At 43.4% G+C, this 26,880-nt stretch overlaps 1 long non-coding RNA gene and 1 other non-coding gene across 12 annotated transcripts in view; one reads left to right on the forward strand and one right to left on the reverse strand.

Annotated features, from left to right (window-relative positions):
- LOC137858435 (uncharacterized) overlaps positions 1-26,880 on the forward strand; it is a 56,281-nt gene that overhangs the window by 3,754 nt on the left and 25,647 nt on the right. For 4 of the 11 annotated variants that reach the window (XR_011097719.1, XR_011097722.1, XR_011097718.1 and 1 more), the window contains 6 exons: positions 4,128-4,238; positions 4,658-4,781; positions 5,801-5,873; positions 6,425-6,560; positions 8,183-19,744; positions 20,654-20,731. This is a non-coding gene — a long non-coding RNA (uncharacterized lncRNA). Of the gene's footprint in view, positions 1-4,127; positions 4,239-4,657; positions 4,782-5,800; positions 5,874-6,424; positions 6,561-8,182; positions 19,745-20,653; positions 20,732-21,132; positions 21,295-26,880 lie in introns of all 11 variants that reach the window. The other 7 variants (XR_011097727.1, XR_011097728.1, XR_011097724.1 and 4 more) reach the window with 4 other exon arrangements.
- On the reverse strand, positions 514-585 carry TRNAM-CAU (transfer RNA methionine (anticodon CAU)). The gene has a single exon. It is a non-coding gene; the product is annotated as a tRNA-Met (tRNA).

The raw sequence follows: 26,880 nt of genomic DNA on the forward strand, positions 1-26,880 counted from the left end.
TTGAGACTGGAATCCCTTTGGCTTTGGTGCCTCCCTCAACATATGCACACGGACTTAAGCAAACAGATAGGGTGGGAGTCATCTAAAATTAGACACAGCAATCGTAACTGCACTTTGTTCCCACAAAAGGAGCTGATGTGGCCTGGGACTCTTTCTGAAGGCCAGAGCTTGCTTATTACCCCTATGGCTCCAGCCTCTGCCCATCCTTGTGGCCTCCTCTGGCCCCACTCCCACAGCCCCACGTCCTCCTGAGGCTGCGGGGGGGGGGGGGGGGTCTCACAGAGCAGAAGGGGAGAATCCCCTCCCTCGCCCTGCTGCCTGTGCTTGTGTGGGTGCAGTCCAGGACACCATCAGCTTTCTGGGCTGCAAGCGCGCATTGCTGGCTCACATCCAAATTTTTACCCACCAGTACTCACAAGTCCTTCTTTGCAGGGCTGCTCTCAACCAGTTTGTAAAATCATTTAGGTTGGAAAAGACCTCAGAGTTTATCACATGCAGAAAGAGAAAACATTATAGCAGAGGATGGTTTCGATCCATCGACCTCTGGGTTATGGGCCCAGCACGCTTCCGCTGCGCCACTCTGCTCCTTGTATAGATTAATCCTGGGTGTTGCTCTACTGAAGGTCTAAGACCACACACTTGACCTTGAACTTGATCCCTCAAGACTGGCAAGAACCCCCTGGTTGTCATCCTTTCCTTCTAGCATATCAACTGCACCACTTAGCTTGGTGCAATCAGCAAACCTGCTGAGGGTGCACTCCATCCCGCTGTCTATGCTGTTCTTGAAGGTATTAAATAGTATTTGGTCCCCTGAGGGACACCACTTCTTACTGGTTTCTTCTTGGGTTTTGAGACACTGACTGTAACTGTTTGGATGCTGCCATCCAGCTAATTTCTTATCCATCTAACAGTTCTCAAATGCATGCCTCTAATTTTGAGACAAAAATGTTGTGGGGGACTGTATCAAAGGCTTTACTGAAGTCTAGGTGGATGAAAACAGAAGTTTTTCCCCTGTCTACTGGTGCAGTCAGTCCATTTTGAAAGGCATCTAGATCGGTCAGGAATGATCTGCCCTCGGTGAAGCCATGTCAGCTGTCTAATAACCTCCCTGTCTTCCATATGCTTTGACATAACTTCCAGAAGGATCCATTCTGTGATCTTACCAGGCACTGAAGTGAAGCCAACTAGTCGGTTGATTCTGGGTCTTCCCTACCTCTCTTTTAAGAAATGGGTGTGACATTCCCTTTTCTCCCATCACTGAGGCCTTCACCTGCCTGCCATGACTTTTCAAATGTGATGATAATGGCTTAGCAACTACACCTGCCAATTCTCTCAGGACCCTGGGATGCACCTAGTTGGGTCCCATGGACTTCTGTATGTTCAGGTTCTTCAGGTGCTCTCAAAACTGATCTTCTCTTGTGATGGTAGGGACTTTATTCCCCCGGTTTCTGCCTTGAGGTTCAGGGACTTAGGAGATGTGGGAAGATATATTAAATTTCCTCCTGAAAGCCGCTACCATTGCCTGTTTGCCTTGATTCCTACCTGTGCAAACTGATTATCTGACTCCAAGGAATTCCTGCATGCAGACTCAAAGGTAGTGCAAACCAAGGAGCTGGATCTGTCTGGGCTGCTCTATGGCTGTGCAAAGGGAACAGGCTCCTTGCCTCCCTGCCAAAGTCTGACAAAGAAAAAAAAACAAACTCATTGAGTAGTTGAGCTATTTCTTCATGCTAAGACATTTCTGCCTATTAGGACCATGAATGTCTTTGTAACAGGGCTCTTGGAAATGAAGCTTGCTACTGTGGGTCAGTGGCAAAAAAAAAAAAAAAAAAGGAATAAACTTTCTCTTCATCCCCAGTCTGTCCTTTGAAGAAACTACCAATGTCTTCTCAAAAGAATCTGTTTCACAATGGAGATGTGATTTCTTTTGTTCTAGGGTTTCCTAGCTGATGAAGAACCATGGTATATTGTTTCAGAAAGGGTGGATAGTTTAGTTCTGGAGGAAGGAAGGTGTAACAAATTATTCTCATTTTTCTTGGCAAGAACCCAGATGAGCTGGAAACTGGACTCTATTTCAAGCAAGAAATCCTCAAGCTGTTTATGGGCCCCCAAGCCAGTCCTTAGCGGTTGCCATATGAGGGTACCATCCTTCTGCACTTCCTGGCTTCCTTCCATAGGAGCTTTGGCCATTAAATTCCTGATGAGAGGATCCTGCTGCTTCACAGAGGACAAAGAAAATGCAGAGCTGACCTGTGCTGTGTTGAAAAAGAAGAGCAGCTGAAAAGACCAGGAAGGTGAAGCCTGATTCCCAGCCCAGGGAAATCATTGAGAGCTGCTATGAAAGTCAATGTGATCCCCTGAGAACCTTCTGGTGGTCTGAGGAGCCTCGAGTAGGCTTCATCTTCGTAAAGTCATATTAAAATCTTGAGCTATGCTGGGTGTAACCTGCTGCATATGGGCTGTTGTAGAATTAGGTTTTGTGTTAAGGTCTGTATAATTTATGGGAATACTATAGTCATTGTTTCTGGGTTAAAACTTCAGGATCTAGAAGGTGAGATGAAGAAATAATAATATTTAAAAAATGACGGTGAATATCAAAAATAGACACTTTGCTGCCAGTCAAACCTCTTGCCTGGAGACCAGAAAACTGGTCAAACTGTTATCAAGCATGACACAACTGGCAGGAAAGAAGCTGAGTGGACATGGAGCATATGACTGCACACAGCAGTTACGCGGGATTGAGGTGGAGTGTAAATGTAGTGCACAGAAATCAGTTCCAGAAACCAGCCCAGTTCCCCCTGGGGTTTCCTGCCTTATAGTCTACTTCCAGGAGCTTAAGTTCATTCAGGAAAAGGCAGGCATATTTCAGAATAAATGTGCCCAGACATGGAACTATGGGCACAGCCAGGGCAGTCTGAGACAGGGCCTCGCTGCCCTCTGAGTGACAAATTTCTTCCTCAAACCTGATCTAAATCTATCCTCTTTTGATTTAAAGCCATTACCCCTTGTCCTACCACTACACTCCCTGATGAAGAGTCCCTCCTCATCTTTAATGTAGGTCCCCTTTAAATGCTGGAAGTCTGCTAAAAGGTCTCCTCAGAGGTTTCTCTACTCTAGGCTAAATAACCCCAAATTTCTCAGCCTGTCTTTGTAGGAAGTTGCTCCAGCCCTCTCGTTTGCTTTTAACTATCTCAGATAAATGGATTTGGCTGAATCAGTGACATATCAGAAGCTGCTCTGATGGCACGATGTATTTCCCAGTTTAGCAGCTGCTTGCATCCATCTGATTTAACAGGACCTTACCCAAGAACCATCCTTTGGCTGATGTGTCATCTCTAAAAGGCTGCCATGCTCAGGATAGCTCAGGGAGGGCAGAGAAAGACTGTCCCCTCCAGCCAGCATAAATCAAATGTGGCTGCACTGAAGGCCATGGAGTGATGTGGGTGTCAAACCAGAGTGTGCATGAGGAGAAACAGCTTCATCAGTCTTAATGGTGGCAATAAATGTATTGACTCCTACTTACTGGCTCAAGAGCCCAGGATTAGAGTTTTAACTCCCGAAAGGAACATTTTTATTTCTGGTTTTGACTTCAACCCAAACCCCCGTCTTTACATATCCTGCCTCGGGATTTATTGGCCACGGTTTTTCCGAGCTTAGAGTCATCATCGAATTCCAGCAGCCTGTTCCTCAAAGTCATGCCCTGTGCAAGGATTCCTTGACAGCAGCAGTGATAGGTGGGAGTGCCTCTGCAGCAGGGCATTCCTCAGAGCCTGCCAGCATGCAGACCACAGCCCAGCTGCACTCAAACGTCTGGCACGTCCTGCAGGAGCTCAGTGGTGTTGCTGATGGAGCCGTGCTGCAGGAAGCTCCGCTGGTGTTTCTGTTGTTCTTAGTATTGCTGCTTGAGCATGGGGCATTGGGGTGGGAGTATGCGTGTCAGAGGAGGGCTTCAGCTTTAGCTGACACCTAGAGCTAAAGCCTTCCTTAGCTGGAGTCCCCATGCTGAGAAAAATCATTCTGTTCCAGGGCAGTTCTTCCTACTTTGGTACTAATGCAATCTCCAGATTGGTTGTCTTTCCACAGCAAGCAGATCACAAACCTGATAAATTGCCTGATCACCTTTATAGGAGTGTGCTTTCCCAATGCTACTGTACCCACCAGCTTGCTTCAGAAGAGCCATTAACCAAGTTTTCTAGGTTGGAACAAAGAGCAAACAAGCAAACTTTGGTTTGCACTAGGTGAGTACAGAAAATGTTTATTTGTTTCATAGCATGGTGCTATTATCTTGTAAGCACTGCAGACCTCTGAGTGGCACAGTACTAAGGCAGCAGCACAGAGAGTTCAGCCTGCAATACCATTAAAATGGGGGATATCTGGAGCCAGGGTTTTTGGAGACCCAAATTAAGCTTGGTGGTGAAGTACCTTGCACAGTGTGTGCGTTCCCATTTGGAGTCTATTCCACCTCTAGTCACAACAGTGCTAGAGAGGTGGTTACTACAACGTGCTGGCTATAATGTGTGACCTGTGGGGTCCCCAGCAGTGCTGCCTGAAAGCATCTGGGGTGGATGAGTCTCAGGTCTCTTACGGATGGTAATCAGTAAGGATCTCAGAGAAATACACATCCCGGTGAAGACTTGGCCTGTCTCATTTTCTTTAGATCCCAGGCAGGCTCTTGGGGATCCTCTACACAATGACCGGGCTATCACTGACCACTTAACCTATGACATCGTGTCACCTTCAGAGACATTTGTGTCCCCAGAGGCTCAGCATTGCCAGAGCAGGTAAGAAGGAGGGAGAGCAGTGACCTGCTCTGGGGCTGTCATATTTACTTTCCTAGAAAATAAATAAGAAAATAAATAAATGAACAGCCTCATGCTTCAGTATCCCTGACAGGCAACCCTAGGTTGTATTGCCTTCCTGCCCTTTTAACATGAGTACAGAAGTTAGCATCAAGGATTTGTAGGCCAGGAGGAGGGCAGTGGGGAGAGCTCCTACACCCATCATTTGCCCCACCAGTCTTGTATGGGGGCCCTCAAAGAACTTTTTTTTTTTTTTTTAGGCACTAACTACTGTAAAAATCATCCCAATGTCATAAGTGGGTGAAAAAGTAAAGAAAGTTAAAAGTTTGAGATGAAATGTTTTCTTTTTCTGAGTCGGCTGAAATATCTTGTTGCATCTGAGATTAAATTGCTCCTTTTGTTTTAATGGAAAAATTGAGAAGGTAAAAAGGTTCTTTCCAGTTTTTCCCTCAAAGGCCTCTCTCTATATTTGCTTCTCCCCAAAACTATTAGAGTTCAGCCAGAGCAAAGACACACTTTCTGACATAGCTTAGCAGAGATAATGGCTATATGGAGAACTAATCAGTGTGCTAAAACAAGTACATTCATTTTATCTGGATCTAGCATTTCTCTTGTTAAGAAATATCAAGTAAAGTACATTAAGACTGAGTGCAGTATCAGGGTATTACAGAAGTACAGTGTACAAGATGCATGATGTACAATGGCTCTTCTTTACTGACAAATTGATTCAGAGCCTTTGCAATGTAGGAGTGACAGGAAAAAATGTATTCAACAGATGAGCACAATGTTAGCTTTAGAGCACACTCAGGTAGTATGAGAGAGTTATCACAGAAAATGGAGAAACAGCTATAGGCTTTTCATCATGGTTTTATTTTTACTAATATGAAAAGCTTAATTATTACCATGGGCTGCAGAATAAGACAGCTATTCTGTGGAAACAACTGTTTGGTAATCACTTGCCAAGTGTGAACACATTGCTTTGCCTCTCTGTTTTGTTTCAGCAGGAAAGTGGGGCACATCTTGCGTTGGAAGCATTTAGCAGAGCCTTCCCGATTGTTCCTGGAGTGACATCAGGTAGCTGGCACATCCTTAAAAAAAATCACAAATCAGAAGGGAGAAGTGGTTTTGTGAAAAATGCCAAAAGCTAGCTGCTGTCTTTGTGTGATCAATCAGGATGAATTATACGTGTGAGGGGCATAGAGGAGATGGTTCCCAAGTGCTAGCAGTCATAGGCTATTTGTAGCCAAAATTGTTTGAACTCAGACGTCCCAAAGTTGTCATATAGGGAGGTAGACATGAGAAGTTTTGGAAAGAAATTCTGTCTCTCACCTCCTGGAAAGCTTGCCTTTCATATTCTCTGTGCTCTACATCACTGGCAACTTTTACACGTATTGCTCTGGACATCTTCAGCCAAACAAAAGGCTACAGTGAATGGTGCTTAGCTTATTCTTGTGATCGGGGATGGGTTTTCCCATGCACTGGAAATGTAGTTTGGACATTGCTCTCACTCAATGGAACAGCAATCTCAAAATGTTAGTGTGATTGTAATGACACTGATTTTTAATGGTTGTTTTTTGTTGTTGTTGTTGTTTTGTTTGTTGTTGTTGTTGTTTTTCCACTTTCAGACAAGAGTAGTACATAAGTGTGTGAGAAACCAGAAGAAAGAGAAGCAGAAGGCCCTAAACAACAACAAGTTAACACCATGAGAGTCTGGATGCTGGACATGCAGAAAGAAAGTGATCAGTGACAGTCAATGAAGTGGTAAGTGCCATGCTTTTGCTTGCAGTACTGAGAATTTAACAGCTGGTACCCAGCAGTTGGGTCATCAGATTAGCAATACACTGCCTTCAGAGATCTCTCTTTTGGGTAGCTCTTAATCCCACTTTACCCAAGACAGGCGGGCTGTCAGATCTACACAGAATAGAAGGAAGAAAGGAAAACAAAGTAAGAACATACCACATTAATTTAAAAACATTTTAAAGCATTTCAATTAGAATTTAACAAGTCACCTATTCAGCCACACCAGAAAAGCAGCTTCATTCATTAAGATGTTTCCCAGTGGAGCTTTTCAGAAACATTAGTTACCTAGAAGCCTTACAAAGACGTGATAACTATGAGAGGCATTTGTGTCATTCTAAAACAACTTTATTTATCTATTAAAGGTGGATGCAGCTGTAAAATAAAATACAAAAGTTCTCAGCACTCAAGAGAGTTGTGATCAATGGTATATCAGGATTTATTTTCCCAGACATGTAGCTAATGGAAATTAACAGGGAAAGAGAAAAGACTAAATTAACTTTTCCTGTTTTTTCCATTCAGGCTCTGTCCTTTTGACATTTCCACGTGTAACGAAAGGGGATTTTTCTTTTGCAATGACTTTCCTCTAAATATGCTACACTTTTTGAAGGCTGATACACTTCAAGGCCGAATTCCAAAAAGTGACAAAATCCAAAGGAAATTAAACTGCAAAGGGACGGAGTTAGAAAGGTTAATTACCTTATAATGCAAAGTGCCAAGAACTACTGAAAATCCCCCTCTGCTCCTCCCTGCACTGCTAAGTAACCCAAGCCTTTTAAAGACCTGTTGCTTCCACACTGAGACTTGAGGCCCCTTGATACTTGGGCAATTTCCCATCTTCACTACATAGTGGACTGGTGAAGTGACATAAGCAGGTAGAAGCAAGCACAAAGTTCAAAATCCTTGTAAATCAAGATTAATTACAAGCCAAACAGAGAACAGTAACAGTCCTTCACTTTAATATATAAATAATTATGTAAGAATATAAATTGCATATAGGCATTCACTCCCTTATACTTCAAAACAAATCTAAAATTAGAGAGCACATTCTCATGTAGCTTCTCAGTGTTTAACTGTAACACTGTATCTCAGAGATACCCTTGATTACTTGAACATATGTATTTTAATAAATTAGATTCTGTTTATGCTCAAAGCCATGTGTTTTTCTCAGTCAGGTACAAGCTAAAGAAAACCTCTAAAGAAATTAAAGAAAATATCTAAATGTTCCATAAGGTGACATTATAAAGGAACAGCTCTGCAGAGAAAAACAACAAGTCTAAAAACGTGTTCTGAGAATAAACAAAATCTTTAATCTGCTTTGAAAAGGGAACCATTCCCATGAGTTTAGCAAGTTCACTTTTAAGGAAAAGATCCTTAAATGAGAGTTAGAGGCAAAGTTTAGATTTTTTTTTTTAATTGCAACAGCTATTTACCTATACTCTTGAAGGTAAGTTGTACATCATCAGAGTCATTTGAATGTGACAAGTGGTGTTCAAAAGCTTTTTGATTCACTCTCACTGGCAACCCAAAGTACTGCCATGATCCCTGAAAAGAAAATATTTTTTCTCTCACCGCTTGTATTCCAGGTTGCCTGGTGTTGGCTTTGCAAACCGTTCCTGAGGCACCCCTCCACGTAGGATTTGGGATCGCATCCGGATAGCAGGATCTCCCCAAGGAGAGCGATGTAGGCGATGGCCAAGCGGAGTGTGTCAATCTTGGAGAGGCGCTTCTCGTAGGGGAAAGTCGGGACGTGGCACCTGAGCTCGTCGAAGGCCGAGTTGATGTTGAGCATCCTCTTCCTCTCGCGGACGTTTGCGGCACGGCGGTGGAGGCTGGCGGGGGGAGGCCGGGAGCTGTCCGCTTCAGCACCCCCCGTAGCTCCGGCTGCCGCGCTCAGCAGGACAGGTGGGCCAACGGGGACTAAGGGTGGGGGGGTAGGAGAGGGCCAAGGGCATGAAGGGTCCTCCAGGGAGCAGTAGTCCAGCAGGAGGTCGTCCAGTTGGAGCTCAATGTTGGGATCCTGGTCCCAGAAGAGGAAGTCAGGAGTGGAGTCTTCCTGATCAAAGCTGTAGCAAGGTTCTTCCATCCTTGGATCCACCAGTCTGAGGCAAGTTAATGGATATGTTTCAGGCTTCTGACTAACTTAGCTGTTAGGAAAATGAGGTTCTGATTTCATTAATGCTCCCACTCCTCAAAACTGTCAGGGGCAGAGAGTTCTGGTTGTGTCCTTGAAGAAGACTATTGCAAAAGTTTCCCCAGTTGTAAATCCAAGTGAGACTCACCATTTAAATACTTCTTGGCTCCTCAGCAGGGGAAGGATCCTATTCTTTTTCACTGAAAACTAAATAGCACACGTGCTTCTCTTTTTATTAGCTGTTGACTATAAAAGAATATGAATGAATGTAACAAAAGATTACAATTTTTCAATTGCCTTTCTCCTCGAAAAAACATTGAAGTAATTATTGAGTTTGTCCACAAGTTCAGTCTCTCCACCTACTATTTAGAGTAGGATTTGTGCTGGGACTTTGTTGTAATTGTTATTGGTTTTGGTAAGCAGTGACTGGATAAAGAAACAAAATACAGTCCTTTATCTTTCTGGTTAAGTGTTAATAGCCACACATTCTCCCATAGCTGGACAAACAAAACCCTATTATAATGTTGTCAGAAACACACGATTCTGCCCTCTTTGGCAGCAGAAGCCAGTTGCATATTCCACACTTCTAGTGGGAGAGCAGTTGGGATAAAGACGTGATGCTGTGTTAAAACGGAGCACAGTGGTACCTCGCTTTGTGTAAACCAGCACTGCCACATTTGCTGCATTTTCTGATTCACACTTAAATTATACAGCATATGGGTGATGTGGGTATTTAGTGCTCTGTCTCAGACCATACTAAGTACTGGAAAATTGCAGCACCTGTAATCATTATGATGGGTGCAGTCCTAAAATGGTTGAACAGGTGAGTCACATCTTGAGAAGTGCTGGAAACCAGGACAGTAGCAATTGTCCAGCATGACAGTTTGTGGCTTTTCCCCTGTGACACTGGACAAAGGGGGTCAAAGGTGTTAAGCACAGCCAGAATTTTAAAGCAAGTGTGCAATACAAGTGAGTGACTCAGTCTCCTTGATTTCTTCAATACTTAACCCAATATTTCAATTCATTCAGAAGTAATCTAAGTGATATCTTAAATAAATGGAATAGAAACATGTTTTGAGTTAGAGAAAACCTAAATATTTTCTCTGAAGCATGGCGTTAAGAACTTTTTCAAGGCACTTAATCAAATGTTTGACTTCATGCACAGACTTATGTCCTGTTTCTGATTGCGGGTTCAAGAGATGTGTGAAGTTTATGAGCTACAGAAAGCTTACTGATCAGGAGAGCTGAAAGTACTAATCATAGGAGCTTCAAATAATGAGTCAGAGTCCAGAAAATAACCCCCATTTTCTATGGGTCCAAAAGGATGATCATGATCCCTATCTCTTAACAGTGACTTAGGTTGCAGTCAGTCAGGTGGTAGCTTTGTCCTGCAAATAGAGGGATTTCTTTTAAGATAAGGCTTAGGCTATTAATGACTCATCTTTCTAACTACACTTTATGGCAATTTTTCCTGCTGAAGGAAGATTAAAAACAGTAGACAACAGGCTAAAGGAGTGACTTTGCAAAGAGATATGAGAGAGTTGCAGTGTATAAAATACTATTTTTTATTTCTTATTTTTTATTTTTATTTCTTATTTCTTATTTCCTTATTATTTATCATTTCTTCTCCTTATGCAAAATAATCAGAACCTGTTATCTGAAAATTTGCTTGAGAAAGGGAAATGTAAAATGTGAATGCCTGACAGAGTAGATAGTGGCTAAATGACAAGAATGAATTTGTTTTCTCTGATAAGATAAGACACAAATTTTGTATTAGGTTTTTACAAAATAAATCACTTGCTGTGATATAGACATACCCCAGTGGCAAAATACTGGTTCTGTGAAACCCCATAGTGACAGAGAGCCTCTGCTCCAAATGAATCACAGTGAGGGACAAGGCAGTTACAGAGCAGGAGATGCTTGGGAGAGGTGAAAGGAATAGACACAGTCACGGGTGGCAGAACTGAGACTTGAACTTGGGCCAGTCAACACAGAGGTCATTCTGTGATGTTTTCTTTGAAATCGTCCCATCGTACTTTCCAGTGTTGTGTACGAGCAGTGGTCTCAGAGGAAATTACTTACCACAGTCCCCATACTTGGCAGTGGGGCTGCATATCTGACCCCAGCAGTCCTTTCTACACTCTAGAAAGTAGATTTGGGCTCTTGTGCAGAAAAGAGGTAGTGGGAAAGCCTTCTTGCCTCAGCCCCTTACCATGGCACATGGCACCACCAAAGCACCTCTGTGGCACTGCTGCTGTGTGGTTGGCTTCCCACAGGTGCTTTGCAGTTCCCAGATTTCACGTTCTGTTTTGAATGCTTCTATAGCTCACCAGTCACTGTTTGACTGAGCACTTGGCAGTTCTCATTTGACTACCTTATGCACAAATATAAGACACTTGAAAATACTTAAAGTGGCAAGAGAATAGTGGGTCTTCTCCTGAACAGGACTCTGGGAGCAATGGGCAGAGAAGAGGAGGCTTGGCAAATAGCATGGTTATATTTTTATGTGCTGGGTTCCTCTTTCTCAGCAGATGCTTCTTCAGTGCTTAATGTTCCCTTCCAGATCCATCACTGCTAATAGTGTTGCCTGGGGATATGTCTGGCTCCACAGATGGAGAGCAGATGTTCCAGCAAGCCTTCTTTTAGCATGTTCAGGGGAATTTGGCTCTCTTAGAGAGACTCTGGACAAAGCAGAAGAGGGAGGAGGGGAGTGGAAGGGAGGAAAGCAAGAAAAGATTTTCCCTTAGAAAGCCAGCTATGAAAGAGGTCAGAAGAGAAGCTGAGGATCCCATCCCTCACACGAACAAACCTTACTACAGCTTCAGATCTGTTGAACTCTCAATGTTTCTGACACCAGGGTTGTCAGAAGGGGACATGTACTGCTATGTACTGCTAGTTGGACCAATTTTGCACTTTTCTGGAAGGTATGGTAAAGCCCCAAACAGTGAATAAGGTGGCACCAGTACTATGTTGAGTGAAGGTGCTGTTGATTATGACACCCTGGTAAAATTTCAAGATCTGCTCAACAGTCAGGTTCCCCATAACATCTTCAGATTGAGTGGGATCCTGAAATAATTTTTTTTCTGCTTGCCACTTTTTCTGCTAGCACTGAATTCTTGAGGTGGCAGCAGTTTTATATATATCTATGCTAGGTAATGGAGCTATGGCCATTTGTATTTGCATTTTAATCCTGCCAGGTCTGGGTATCCATGACTCCCTGCATAACTTTCCCTGTTCATGCTGGAAGCCACTTTTCTAAGTTCTGTTCGATCTGTCTCCATCATCTGAACAAACCCATGGCAAATTCTGGGATTTTGCCTGTTTCATAGAGTTTGGGGTATAAACCTGATTTCAGGGAATATTTCCACTGCAGCTGGTATTTTTTTCTTTTCAGTATTTTAGTAACTGAAAGTTTTTACCCTGTACGTGTATCTCAAAGATAACAGGGCATTCTAGGGTTATTTGGGAAATAGATCTTCCCCTCCCCTTCTTGACCTATTGACCGTATTTCAGATTCAGCTTGGAGAACCTTACCAAATTTTAGATGAAATCAGTGAAACCAGTTTTAGAGGAATCAATGAAACCTCCCAGTTCTGGCAAAATGGCGTTTCTTTTCCTGGGAATGTAGTTTGAGCACGTTTCCACCATCTTTAATTGTTTAATAAAGGGAGCCAGACCTTGGACTAGACAGATAACAAATGTAGAAAGGACCAGGTGTTCTATTTTCAGGTTAGGTAACTCCAAAGTACAAGCCCACCATGTAACTGCTGCTAATCCAAGCCAATGCTGCATAGGGCTGACACCGTGTTCATCAGCAGACCTGGGAACTGGGTCCCAAATCACAGAGAAAATGAGGTGAAAGAGGCCAGAAATTTGGAGGAATGCTTTATCTGGGTGGGAGTGCTCAGCCAAATGGTGCTGCCAAACTAGAGCTGAAGAGAAGGATTTACAGGACCTGAACTGGCCTGGTAGTGCGTTGGTTGAGCTCTTTATAGCTGCAGCTAAGTGGTGGACCACCAAGTTTCTCTACCTTCTTTTGGGCCATATGCAATGCCTGGTATTCCTGAACTCCTTGGCACATTGTGAAGTGCTGGGGGCAAAAAAAGTGCAAGTATTATCATTTAACAATGGAATGTGCTTCTTTTTAACCTAAAACAAGAGCAAATGAAACAACGTAATGAGAAGCAGAACAAAGACTTCCAGAGCAAGAGGATTTCAAAGGGATGATCGCTGTTTCTGAGATGCTCAAATAATTGTGAAATGAAACCTTCCTAGCATACACAGGATGTTGATTTTAAGTGAAAAAGGTAACAGGACCTCTTATTCGCAGGGTAGAAACATCAGATCTTAAAGTTTGTGGGGGCAAGGCACTGGTGAATGATTGTTAACATAACTTTGATTTACTTCTTTATTAATATAAACTACTCAAGATAGCATTTGCTTTCAAAGTCTTTGGTGTTTAAAAGTGAACACAGTCACTTTAACTTTTCTTCAGGGTGTTTGCGAAGTTACAGAAAATTAATCCCAGTCTCTTTAGGAGAAGGAAGGTATTTTCTCTAATAAAAACAGTCACTCGTGGTTTCCCCTTCCTCACCGAGCCTTTTATGAGTTGAGGGATGACCTTTGGACTGTTGCTGCCAAGCAGTTCCTCATCCAAGTCGCTGCTCTGGGGTGTGTGGCTGCTTGTTTGAGTGAACGATTGTCTTTGGGACAAAACACGTACATTAGCCTATGCTTATCTGTACAGTTTTGATCTCAAGGGAAGTGAAGTGCTTATGGAAACTTCCTTGTGTGATGGCCCTAGGAGGACTGCTTGTCCTGCATTGCACAGTGATTTCTCCATGCAACCCGAAACATACCTCAGGAAGGTTAACATCAGACAGCCTCCAAGGATTACAGGTCGTGCCCATGACCATCCTCATCTCTGTAGCCAGTGAGAATTATCTCCAGGGAGAGGAAAAACTTCAATTTGTGTGATTAGCTAATGCTTTTATTAAAGGTTTTATTCAGATGTCAATTCTCCCCTCTCCAATTCATGGGGTAGTGTCTTAAAGTCATCAGTGAGTTCAGTCAGCTCTCAGGATGTCAGGCACTAAGTAAAACATTCTTCCTCTTGCTTCTTGAGTATAACTTAACTCCTTTGCAAAACCACTGTCAAAAAGATGTCTTCTGAAACATACATGAACATTTTTTAAAGGGGTGGGTTATCCATTCCAGGAGGCCAAGCACTCTTTCTTTGGGTACAAGCAATCCTGTATATCTGAATTGTTTATGGTCTTGTTTGAATGGGAAAATAAATAAATAAAAAATGAAAAAGCCCATAGATTCTGTATCCCATTCTTGTACTGAGGCTAATGAAGAAATTTGCTTTCCCTAGGGTTAGAAGTGATTAGAAGACACACCTGGGCCCAAGAAAAAGGATGGGACAGAGAAAAAAGAGCCATGCTTTTGCATCTCCAGCTCACACCGCAGTCAGAAATCTTGTGATGTTTCCCATTAATGTGCAATATCTGTGGGATTTTGGAGCTTGAGGCCCTCGCCATGCACCAGACCAGGGTATAGGGCCTGAAGCCCAGGTTGGCATGGCTGATGGCAGGGCCCTGATGGCTGGGACCTGCTCCCTGGCTCCCCCAGCCCCACTCCCCTCCTGCTCGCTGCACCTGCACCGTGGTCCTCTGGACTAGTTAATCATGCAGGCAGCACCTCATAAACCTGCCTAGAGACCCTGGGTTTGGAAACAGAGTCACTGGGATTTACAGAGTGATGTCTGTTTGACTGACAGCTGTTGCTGCTTTATGGGAAGGCAGCACATGTTCGCACTGTAAAACAGAAACAACAGCTTCAGAAAACCTCCACGTGTGTGAGATGCTTCAGCCCTGCTCTCCAGCCTTCTCCCTGGCTGTTACCAGCCACCTTTAATGTGCTTTGAACCTGGTTCAGCCTTTTGTAGCCATGGTTGACTCAGACAGGATCTAAGAAGGCACTGAACTGTGTCAACGCCGTCGTGATGTTGCCGAAGGGGCACTTGTTACTGAACGGGCCGTGAAAGAAAATAAACTTACCAGAAACTGCAGCTGCACACAGGTCTGCCCTCTGAAAAACCACTTTGTCTCTGCATCCACCTCTGTGGACACAGTGGGTGGAGGGAGCATGCATTAAAACCTGTTTTTATTGGAGAGCTGTCACACTGTGTTATCAAAATGCTGCACTGCATGAGAGAAGAGACTTATTTATGTATTGCCACCAGCTGGCATTACTGAAGTTTCCTCGACACCATGGAAAATGCAAAGATGAAGCCTTAAAAAGCAGTTTTGGAACCACTTGGGTGGCTCTTTACTGAATTTGGCTGTTGAAGACAAAGCTCTGCAGCCAGGCTCTATATGCATGCCCTACCTGAGAGGTTTGGAGGGACCAGCATCGTGGTGCCCTTTCAGAGATGCTCAGCTGCTATTGATTTTTTGGTGTTTACTCCTTTTTCTTGCCAGAAGGTCATTGCTGGGTCAAAGAGAGTAGCCAAAAGTCATTTTGTGAAAGACAAGTGTCTCACAGCAATGAGCAGGGAGCCAGAGTCTTGGGGAAGATTTGGATCAGATGAATCACCCTGTGTCAAAAATAAGCTTAATGTCACCATCTCCCACCCTTCCCTCCTGAGCTGAATCAGTGATGATTAACAGGGGCAGTATTTTCTGGAGCAGCTCTGTAGGCCAGGAAGGTTACGGTTTCTTGACTGTATGAGAGAAAAAGGCAATGGCAAACAAGTGAGCATCAAAGTAAAAAATCTGAGAGCTGTTCCCAGCAGCACAAATGCAGCCTCCCACCGTAAAAGCAGTGAAGTGTTTAGATCTGCTGTGGTGGCTGCCAGTCTTCTTGGGTAGGATCCCAAGTGTGAATTCCTGCTCTATGAATTCAGCATTAACAAGAAGTGAGTTTTCATAGGGTTTAAAGCCAGAAGGGAATCATTATGATCCTCTATTCCGATTGCCGTGATAACACATGCCTTCGGTTTTTACCCAGCAACTTTGGCCCCAAGCCCAGTGGGATTTTCTTGTTGAAAAAGGATGTTTTTAAAAAAGGTACATCCAGTCTTCATTCAAAACCCCCAAGAGATAGACCACCAAAAGATTTGCAAATGTTGATAGGCCATTATTGTCTTTGCTGAAAGCGTGCCTCTGATTTCCTAGCTGATGACCTTACCATGCCTATATTGACAAGCACCCCAGTCTGAAAGGTCAGATTTGAAGCACAGCTTGGCACTGGGGAACTAATTATCAGGCCTCTAAAGGCAGAGGTCACCCTCCTCAATAGCAAAACCTGGGAATATATAAAATAGCTCTTCTGGGAAGAGGTAGACCTCAAGCAGGACCTCTGCCAGCAGCACCTCTGGGCTGCACAGCAGCAGCCCTAGGAATGGGCCAGTAGAGACAGACCAAGAAAGCACAGTCGAGTGCTACTTCCCTAATTACCCCAATTAGACACCCAATTACCACTGCCCATTAGCTAGTTAGCACTGGAAGCTGGACCACAAAGTCATCTTGCCTGACTTTAGCTGCCTACAAAGGAGATGTTGACACTTGAACTGTCTGAAGGCTCCTGTTACCAATGCTGGGAGCAAATCAGAAGGGGGCAGTGGGATGGGATGAATTGCTTCCCAGTACTACTAATTTTTCTTTTTCAACTATGAATGGGGGAAAAAAGCCCCTACATCAACCTCCAGGAGATAAATGTCACTTAGAGTGACCACAGCCTCGCTGGAAGTCCCTGAAATAGCCTAGTCTGCTAAGCTGTGTCTGAGCTTTTATTCAGCAAATGACAAGCAAATCCATTTACTGAGGCTTTGGGCAACCGAGTGTCTGCAAATGCATGGTTCTTTCTACACACCTATACCCAAGCAGTTGTCACCTATGGCGTCAAGGCTAACACTGCATGGTGATCTCAAACCCAGGAGGAAAGAAGCCTTGATTTTTGGAATAGTTGCAGCCTCAGCATGAACCAGCTACAGCTCCAGAAGTCCCTGAACTGCAGGTTGTTGGAAGCTGGAGGAGGATGACAGAGAAATTATTAGCATGACCAGAAAGAAAGAAGGAAGGAAAGAGAGGGAAGAAACCTGAGCTTTTCAAGAAGTCTTCTCTTTCTAAAACTTGGCATTCAGAGAAGACTATCAAGCTCTGTTAGCCTTGCAATGAAATTTGAGTCAGTGTAGCAGCCTCAAGGAATTTGTCTGAAATTTCTAGCCATTGTGAATTGTAAGGAACATTTCAATGAGAAATCTCTTGAGAAACCTGTATACCCTGGGGAGTCCTGCTACTTCACAGTTCTGGGCAGCCAGTGAATTGTGATGAGCGCAGTGTTTGCAAACTCTGCTCCCACTGTCAGCTGGAACTGCGAGTTGCACAAGCCAGTGGCATGAATAATAATGCATGGGAAGATGTTACACAACACTTTCAGACCTCAAAGGTTCTGCATTTCACGCCATTCTTGGGCAAAGGTTGGGTCCACTATTTATTTTATCTGGAGAGGAGGTGCTTTTTACTGTGGCTACTGCGTGAAGGCAAAAGCATGTGGCCGGGATGTTTTTGGGAGGTATGTCGTAACATGGTGTGCCGTGTCTGGTGTGTAGAGAGCTGCAGATCCCAGAGGGACTGCGTGAAGTTCCCTCAGAGAATTGGTCTGCAGGCTGTGCTGGCCATATAGCATTCAGCTTTTATGTAGAATTTATGAAAGGGTAAACAGTATTATAAAGCTGTGGCATGAAAGCCTCAATTTCAGATCAGTAAACTGAGGCACACCATGGCTGCCATCAGCTCAGGAGGTCAAAAAGTCAAAAAAAAAAAAATCTCATCAGACTGATCCTTGTGTTCTCTCTGTTACCCAGTGTCAATAGCTGAGCTGTTTGTGGATGCCCAGGAGAGGCTGGTTTGTCTGTGTCTTGCTGTCATCATGCTCTCTCTGTAGTATGTCCTCCCAGGAAAATGTCACTCATTTAAAATAGTGATCCTCCCGTTTAAAGCATGTTTTATACTGTGAGAGCAGGTCAAACAGCAGACACTTTTGATTAATGAAACACCAAGATAAAGCAAAAAACCTCACATGCCTCAGTGGGAAAAGGTATAAAGGACAGACGTTCAGTGCTATTCAGCATTTGGGGGAGGGGGTGGAGGCGGGGGGTAATGAGCAGGAATGATCATACCTAAAAAGAAAGCCAAAGCCAATGCTTGCAATTGCCAAGGCATCAGCCAAAAGGAAAACACAACTCTGATCGCAGAGTAAATTCATGTATGAGTCATGATGGGCCAAGAACAAGTTTGCTTTCTTTTCCCCCTCATTGAACAGATGATGATTATAAGATAAATCATGCTTGGAGTCAAATCAAGTGATTGGATTAAAGTTTAGTTAAGTATTTAGAGACTGTTTGGGACACAATGGAAAGCTAATTGAAAACTTACATTTGTGAGACCCTTGAACTCTCCAGCTCTTAATAAAATACTACTGCAAAGTACACCAGGGATCCCTGTGGGAAAGATTCCTCTCCACAAGTGCTTTTATTCCTCAGGTATGTAAAAAAATGGTATTCATTTTCTCTACAAGTTCACCAAAGAAAAGAATTTTCATGATCATAATTCAGCTATTGCTCATGATACAGTAACAATCTATTCATCTCACTGAAAATCAGTGAAGCGAGACAAAGAAAAGTCACTTCTTTAAAAAATGAAGTTTTAAACACTTCATTCTTTTAACTAGTCTTTGCTCTTCTGAGCAGCTGGTATTCCAGCGTGACTGGCTGCCTGCACTGGGCTGAAGTGACTCTAGAGTCTTATGAACTATGTAAAAATTCCTTCTGGATGTGCTGTTGTAGGAAATGTCATGCTTTATTTGTACTAATAATATAATTGCATTCTGGAATCACCCCCAGTTCTTAAGGAACATACCCAGCCTCCCCAGCTTCAAAGTACTGTCCTTTTTGGTGGAAATACCAGTGAAACCCACAATGAAAGAGAACAAACTTCCTCATGTACACACACAAACACACAGAATTGCAAAAGCAGTGCTGGTTCTTCATTTAGCCACTTTCTTGATAAACCTCATCATTGAAGTAAAGCTGCAGAAACTCTGCAGTCAGGTTCATTTGCCCCCTTGCACTTTCTGGCTCTTGTAGATTATTTACCTGACTTTTTACTGCCTCAGAGAAGTGGGGATCCAACAAGGCATTTTGCAGCCAGAGCCTGCATGCTACACGTCATTATATTAGAGCAGTCTAGCTCTCTTATAAGCCAACCCTATCCAAGCTCCTAGCAGCAGAACTGAGAAGCAGGGGTGTTTAACAACCCTCACGAGTGCAGATCAGATCTGAAAACCCACCATCCAGGCTGGCTTCTAGGGTAAGGAAAGGTGCTGCCCTCAGTCTGCATCACTGCAGGTCCTAGCCAGACTGTTGAGTTTTGTGGACCAGTTGACCCCAAAAATAGGTGATGAATGAGTCCTGAGAGGAGCACATTAGAGCTGTCTTCCCCTCTGTGTGCAAGAGAATATATTTCTCTAACTAGCTTAACCTTTAGAACAGCTTTTCTGCAAAAGGATGTGTGAGCAGAAACCATAGCTGAATAACTTAAGTATAGAAGGTTTGGGGGAGAATGGGAATAAGTTATTTTCAGATGATGAATATAAATTACTTTTCAGATATGCTTTTCAGATCATCACAGCTAAACCTAATGTGAATGTGACCAGCTGGTTTAGCAGGTGTGATGCTATTGTGATCAGCATAATTTAAAATATATTCCCTGCACCTGCCCAGCTGCAATTGGAAGGGGGAAAAGCAGTTCTCACCAGTGGCTGCCTAACTGAGTTGCTGCTCCATTGCTGAAGATTTAGCAACCAGAGTCTGCCACTCGATAATGACTGAAATCAGTTTTGTGTTCATGTCTTTTTGCTGGAATAATACAGCAATAAACCTGGAGTTTAATATTTGTCATAGTTATCCAGTTCAGTCAGAAGCAATGCAGTAGCACCAGAGAATCAGGTATGTTGCACTAATTAATTAATTAATTAATTAAACTCTTTGAAAAAATCCCCAATCCTCAAAACAGGATATTGACTCTGTCTGCTTTTCTGCTGGGTAGTGTGGCTGTAGAGGGCTTCAGGAAGCCATGCAACCCTTCTTCTTTCCCTAACACATGACCCATAGTGCTTTTCAAGTTTTTCCCACAGCCTTTTAGTTAGCTATGTCCTTAGCATTGCTCTTGTTCGCTTTTCCACATAGATTATGCGTCCTCGAACTCCTGCCATTCCCTTTCCTGGGCTACTTTTCAGACCAATGGGTCATGTAGTCACAGATGAGGAAGCTGGTAGCAGGAACAGTCTAACTTCTGTGACTCCAAGCTCTACACAAACTAACTCACCTTTACCAAGATAAGCCTGGGTATTTCTATAGTACATGGCTTTGTGCAGCTTGGCCATATCTGCTGCATTGGACTGCCATGAAGGTAAAGATAAGCATGTGTGGTTAATGGTTTGGGACTAATTGAAGTTACTAACCTGGGTTAAAATCTAGTTTGTTGAAGTGTTTACTTCGTAGCCTAACAATTGCCTCCCATTGTTATCAATGGAGCAATGTTTTCTAGCATAAGTATCTCCTATACACCAAATAAAATGAAAACGTTAGAATAGTCATAAAGGTAGCCTTCTGATTGTGCTAATTAATGTCAATTCCGTGCATCAACATGGTAAGTTCACTATGGTAGTCCTCAAAAGCTAGCCTAGCATTTGCAGTTTCTTAACAGCTGTATCTTGTTCATCATTAGAAAGCTTTATTATGACTTAGAGTGATTAATGTGTTCTGGGAGGACTGGGTAATAGCTGTAGGACACTCCTTGGCGGATTAGAGGAAGGCAGATCAGAAAGATGAATATGTTTCTATTCACTGTTGCAGATTCTGAGACGTGTCATCTCGGTGCTGAGGAATGTGCATTGGAGGCAGTGCTGGAGGTGACACTGTTTGTTGCTCAAGGTCAGTTGCATGCATAGAACTCTGTGTGGAGCTGCCAAGAACATGCTAGAGTGAGGAACATTTAGAAGATGGGGAAAGCCAGCTGCTGTGGGGGTGGTGGTACTTGCACAGCCTTGGGAAGAAGTGGGAAAGCTGTGTGTTGCAATGTCAGAGATGACATCTGCATGAATGAACATCCTCTTATTTGGGAAACCTGTGGTTTGCGCTGATTTCTTGTCTGAGTTATGATGGGAAGGTGCAACACAAATCATCCAGTGATCATCCAATCTGCACTTGGCCACACTAGGAAACAGGGACACTTTGCTTTGTACATATGTTGGCTGGGTGATGTGACTAGCTTAATTAGAACTCACTGGAGTCAAAATCGTAACAGTCTGAGAAACGCTGTCTCTTCCTCATAGTATGGCTGGTTATGGTTATGAAGCACGCTGCGCCTGCTTCATCCATGGACAGATGCTCACTATGCCTGCACTGACTCTTCTTGCTGCTGCAGTTCTCCCTTTGGCTCTGCCAGCAGAAGATGTGTCACTGTTCTCAAACCTGCACCCCTCCCAGATCAGGAGGTAGGAACAGAGTGGACTTTGGTGTGCAGCCTCTAGCTTCTTGCTTTCATTTCAGCAACCACGGGGTTTATTTAGCGGAATAGTTACTCCAAGTAAAAACAGCGAGTCTCAGGGTGAAATATGTGAATTGACTGAGCTCATGGGGTTAAGAGCATTGTCTTACATGTGAGAAGAGCCCTCGCTGGGGGAAAATGAAGAGGGTTTTTGTTTAATCCATTCAAAAAAAGGACACCTACTTACTTTATTCACAATGGTCAGCATTTCCTCAGTTTGGAGAGCACCTCTTTTTGTCCGAAATAGAAAGCTGAACGTGGACTGAGACACAGCAACTCCAAGTAACAGCTGTAAGCAGGCCTGGGAGTAGCTTTGAAGTCCCTTGTGTCTGAGGCTATGATACCTCATAATGTGGCATTTTATCAAATAACTTGTAGGTCTCTTTTCACTACTACTGCTGAATTTGATGAGATAGCCTGTCTGGGTGCTTTGGCTAGCAGCACGGGCTGCATTGGGTGTCATAAAAAAGGTATGCATGATTTCAGGCTCTCCTCCCCTTATGGGTCTCTCATCTCCTCTATTTTAATGAAAGTAGTAATAATTATAACAGTAAGATGATATGTGTTATCCTAAGGGCCTGTACACTGAGTGGTAAGCCAGGAGCCTCTGTGTCCCACTGAGAGCTCTTCTGTCAACTGCTGTTAATATTTCTGCACTCTCTGCAGCTCTTATGGTTAGCAAACCTCCATGAGAGGGAAAAGAAACTCCTCCAGCTACATGAACAAAATACAACCAAGAAGCTGAACAGGATCACATTAGGTGGAGTCTAGGGACATAGGGCTCTGGATGGATGCTAGGAGGACAGCACGAATCTCTTCTTCCTTGCCTTTTAGAGCAACTGTGTTCGATTACATGTTGCGCAAGCTCCTTCTGGTTTGTTTTTCCCCTCTAAAAGCTAGGGCAGATGTTGTGTTATGAGGCTGTGGTGGCCTCTAGCAAACATCCCTGGGCTGTATTTCAGGTCTAAATCTCGCACTTTGGGGCTCTATTTTGGTGGCGGGCAAGCGACTGAAGAAAAGGGAACCAAAGCTATTAGACGTCTTTGCTACCCAACAAACACCCTATGCTTTGCTTCTGGGGGTTCGTATTCTGCAGAATAAAATAAAATCAAAGTGGTTTGAGAGAAGCGAGATATGGGACCAAGGGACACCAGACCTCCAAACAAGCTATGAGAAAGAGAGAATGAAAACCAAGGGAGCATCTCCATGGGAAGTGCAACAGGGTAAACAAGAGAATATTGCATGGTGCTAATGTGTACTTGTCTTTGGGGAAAAAAGTCTCCTAGCTGCAGGAGTACAGAGTTAGTGCTGTATTCACAGGAGTCTTTGAGAAAGCAAAGCACGTGTGCTGGCCATTTCCTCAAAGAAAATATTCTTTGTGAATGCTAATAATTTTAGCAGGGATTCTTTTCTTCCTCTTGAGGAGAGTTAAATGAAGTTGTGGGTCAGTGAGAGGGCATCTGTACAAAACAGAAGCAGAATTTCCAAAGCTTGAATGTAGTCCCTTCATATGGAGAAGACCTGGTCAAATTGGCTTTCCAAAACTTTTTCTTTAATAAAGATTTTATGAGTGCATTTTTGCTGGTTTGCAGAGGCTGTTAAACCACTCTGAATTGGTAGGACTCAATAGATGGAACTAATAGAAAGCTTAGGAAAGTTTTAACAAATTTCCTTTCACAAAAGTGAGCTTGCCAGTAGCTTACACTGTGCCTGTCTATCTTCCTTGACAAAAATATTGTGCAATTTCCAGGTGTGAGTGGCATTGTTCTCCTCTCCAACTCATAAAAGAGTATTGCTGTCTAGGCTCATTAAATACCAGCACAAGCCCAATGTGCTACCGTCCTTCTGCATTTATATTCTTAAGATCACCCAAAATTCCTGTCTTCTCCTATATGAGTGGCAACCCTCTGAGCTAATTCACCAATAACATTCAGACCTCCTGTGCGTAGGAACTGGGCAGTCCATAGATCTCTTTTGGGCTGTATTTTCCTCACTCAGAAATCACTTAAAATTGGAGTCAAAGCTGGATGAGGACTGCATGTTCATAAAGGAAGTTAAAAACTAGCTCCTGAGTCTGTTGTTTCCTTGAATGAGGGAACCCTTGAAAAGGTCTTGGGTTAAAAAAAAAAAAAAAAAAAAAAAGACTCATGATGGCAGACTATGGCCTGAAAGCTGAAACCGGTCTTAATGTCTATGTATACAAAGAGTGTAGAGCATGAAAAAGGGTGTCCAGTGAGTGGCTGCAGGGCTTTATAGTCTGCCTGATCAGGTCTCCACTGGGCAATGCTTCTTTGCGTCCTGGTTTTGAAAGCCTGATTTCCTGAGAGATTGCGTGATTATTATTTTTCAAACTAAAATATTTGGCTGAATGAAAAGGCATTTAAAGTAAAAAATAACTGTGTGGCAGTGCAAATGAGATCACTGAGCGGTTTGCTGGAAATGCCGTACATTGCGTTGCCCAAAACTTGGCATTTATGAAAGTGACCAGCAGGGAGAAAACAGAATCGTTCTCATGGCCTGTGTCAATATGGATCATAAAGCCACGCCGCGGATTTGGCATCTCTGACGGAAATGAGCGTCTTTCCAGTCCGGTACAATCCCGCTCCACAGCGTCACTCAGTGCGTAGATTGGTTTTGCAGAGGATTGACAACTGGGTGGGACAGCATTGCATAAGTCTGCCTGCTTTTTCGTCTCGGATTAATGATCTTCAAATCTGGTTTTCAGGGACACAGACTCACTCACACGTAAATAAAAAACAGAGGGAAGCTTTTAAAAGACTCAGATGCTTGGTATTTCGAGCAACAGCTAATGCAATGCCTTGTTAAGAGAACAAGGCAGTCCTTTTGCATTTTACCTTTTCGCTATGATAACTCTCTGAAAGTAATCAAAGATGCTTTTCACACTGAACTCTTGTGCTTCAATTTCTGGACTGACATTTCAGCCTCACTTCGTCATGCTCCTGCAAAAGACAGGTGTCTCTGAAAGGTGGCATGGGTTGCCCTAGGTCTGAACCAATCCCTGGGGAAACTGTCTATCACTATCAATGAAACCTAGGGCAGCTCCCTTCCTTAACTTAGCTGTTGTAGAGAGGTGTCCGTAGCTGGGCAGGATAGATCCAGGGCTGAGTTCATGCAGTTCTGAGCAGCTGTGGTTCAGAGAAGATGCTCCCATGTGGAGGTGCAGCAGGATGAAGCTTGTACAACAAAGGTAGAGAAGGTGAAGCTGTGTCACACGAGCTGCCTGAGTTTGATATTTCACGAGCTTTTGTTGGAACCACCCCACCTGGTCTGTCAGGCTGTGCCAGCACCGCAGGCCAAGATTCAATAAAGTCGTTTTTTCCAATTATAAACCATTACAGCTATAGAAACCGAGAACCCCACATCTTGGCAGAGGATGGACTCAAACACCATTTCAATGCAGTAACAACATTAAAGCCCCATCCTGTTCCCATTGAAGTTGGTGGCAAATCTCCCATTGACCTCAGTGGGAGTGGGATCAGGCCTCCATACATAAACACAGTTGGGATAGATTCAGCAGGGTCTTATTCCTGGTTTGGGCCATTTGGGGCCTTTGGATGTCAGTGGTGCTTCCACTGAGTCAATGCTGGTGGAGTGGTGCTGTGGATCAGAACCTGAATTTCATCTAATCAGTGCCCTGTGGCTCTCCGCACGTTTATCAGACGGAATTTCAAGCAAAAAACAAAGGGATTGAAAGGTTGAAAAACAACGAAGGAATGTGCACTTGGCAGCTCTGCTAACCAGATGTTTGTTTCTTTTTCCTTGTTCTTAACAATGACTAAAAAACTCGTGAACATTCTCAAGCCCAGCGCAAGGTCAGTCTGAAACTAGGTAAGAGGTGTCGCAACAAGGCGGAACGAACATCTGGGAACGGACAAATGTTAATTTATACCAGGATCCAGCTCTGTGGCTCAGAAAATGTGGCCGAACCTTCAGAAGGCTGGGTACATGTGTGCTTTCCCTTCCCACAGCAAGCCCCATCGATCGTGCGAAACTCTTGCGGAAGTTTGCAATATTCCCTTTGTGATGTTGTGTGAACTGCTTCCAAGAGCAGCGCAGAAAAAGGCGGTTGAGCTGTTGTGCTGGAGTGTGAGCAGAAATAAGCCAATGTTAAAGCAAATATGTATGTACATATAAATATACGCATCCATTTCCTGGAAAATGTGTACTTCAAGAATGGCTCTGCAAGCTGAATGTTGTACTTCGTGCAGCTTTCAAGGGAGAGAATAACGCTCTTTGTTGCAGCGTTAGTCTTATTAAATAGCATGTTTCATTATCTTGCAAGAGGTCTCTTTCTGAGGAATCCCTAGCTGTTTTTGACAAAATCAATCCAAAAAGGACTGGGTGGGAAAGAGCAATATAATGCCCTCAGGCTGAAGAGCAGTAAATTGAATCACTGGCCTCTCTGCTGTGTCACCCCCAGGACAATATGCATTTCTTCAGCAGCATGTCCACAAGACCGTTCCCAGGACCAGCATCCTTTTGTCTTGTTTCACAGAAAATCACCTCATTAATCAGTCTGCAGAACATCACAGTGAAGCAGATTAGGAGGAAAAAAAAAAAAAAAGAGGAGAAGAAAAGGTTATTAATTTTTATTAGCAAGAAAACTAAGCCAGAGAGGTAGAAGTGACTCATTCATGACTTACTTGTTCATTAATGATGGGATTAGGAGCTGAGCTCTTGTTATCTGACCAACTGGCTTTTTTTCAGATCACATCTGTCTAGTAGCGGCTCCACAGCCAAAAAGCATGCTTGGCCAGAAGGCAATATTTTACTAAACCGGTGTGTTTCAGATTGTGATCGACTGACCTTACTCTCTCTTAAATCAATGTGGCAAACATTGTCTTTTCACAACTGGTTCTATTTGGGTATGATCATTTCTGAGAAAGAAAGAATTTGGATATATTCAAGCTCAGTTTATGTAGTAGCACTTCCTTGGGTTGCTTGGGCAGAATGTGATGGTGAATCAGTTTAATTGGTTTAGATATGTAAGAAAATAGTGCTATCAACAGGGTTAGGATTAAGGTTAGGGCCAGCAGGTTTTCATCAGTGCAACTCACAAAAACCATGCAGCTCAGTGCTCATGATTATGACAGCATTAATTTCTTGGTTTAGCTGTCCAGGTAAAATTGTCTGTTTCTTCTGGCACTGTGCTCTGTAACAGCCCCAAGTCCAGCCCTACTTGCTGTGAGAGTTCGGTGAACAGCAGCTATTGACTGGACCACCTTAATATGTAATGGGAAAACAGAAAAGAACAAAAAAAAAAAAAAAAAAACCTTCTGGGAGAGCTACTGTGAAAGTGTACAGGTTGCCAGGTTGCTCCATTTTCATCTGTGACCCAGCAGCCCACAGGCAGGGCTGTTGGACATGCCTCCATGTCTGGAAAAGCACTTGCCTCAGGTGTCTTGCCCATGGACAGGGGTTAAAAATGCCCTCAGGTTCTTTTAGGAGTTCTTGGCATGCCCAAGCTTATCCCTTTTATTTATTTATTTGTTTTCAGCATAAACAGCATGTT

Source organism: Anas acuta, chromosome 6, assembly GCF_963932015.1.
Source record: "Anas acuta chromosome 6, bAnaAcu1.1, whole genome shotgun sequence".
Lineage (NCBI taxonomy): Eukaryota > Metazoa > Chordata > Aves > Anseriformes > Anatidae > Anas > Anas acuta.